The sequence below is a fragment of the Hylobates moloch genome, unplaced genomic scaffold (genome assembly GCF_009828535.3).
Source record: "Hylobates moloch isolate HMO894 unplaced genomic scaffold, HMol_V3 SCAFFOLD_10, whole genome shotgun sequence".
Classification (NCBI taxonomy): domain Eukaryota; kingdom Metazoa; phylum Chordata; class Mammalia; order Primates; family Hylobatidae; genus Hylobates; species Hylobates moloch.
The window spans coordinates 94,457,596-94,458,180 of record NW_026652285.1 but is presented as its reverse complement, the minus strand read 5'-3'; positions in this window follow the sequence as shown (position 1 = coordinate 94,458,180).

The window sequence follows — 585 nt, the reverse complement described above, 5'->3', positions numbered from 1 at the left end:
TATTGTTTCTTAGTCAATGTCTCTGACCCCTTATACATCTTTTGGGATAGAGAACTGGCTATGCCAGCCCTAGTGGCATCACTGTACTGCTTAAGGCTATCAACGTGGGCTAAATCCTCTCGTCCCTGTGAGGAAACTAAGGCCATAAGAACTTGGGCTTCAGACTTAGACTTGTAGCCCCAGCTATGTAAGCAGATTTGTCAGGACTCCCAGCTCAAGTGACAAAAACCCTACTCCAGCTCCCTTACGGTAGAACATGTATTGGTTCATGTAACTGAAAAGTCCAGGTGTTCAATGATATGGTTAGGATTCTGTCTATCTCTTGATTGTGTTTTCCTCTCGGTTAGTTTCATTCTCAAGCAGGCTTTTCTTTGTGGTCTCTGGAGAGACCTCTTGAATCCCAGGTTAAAAAGAAAAAAACAAAAACCCAAAAAAAACAGATCTGTCAGAATTTATCCGAGTACGCAGGTCTGTATCTTCTTTCCTCTGCATTCAATCTTCCTTGGCTAGGATTACTGATTATGCTGAATGACATTTAATTTTTACATGCCCTGTGACTCTTCTAAACTAGAAGCATAATTTTAA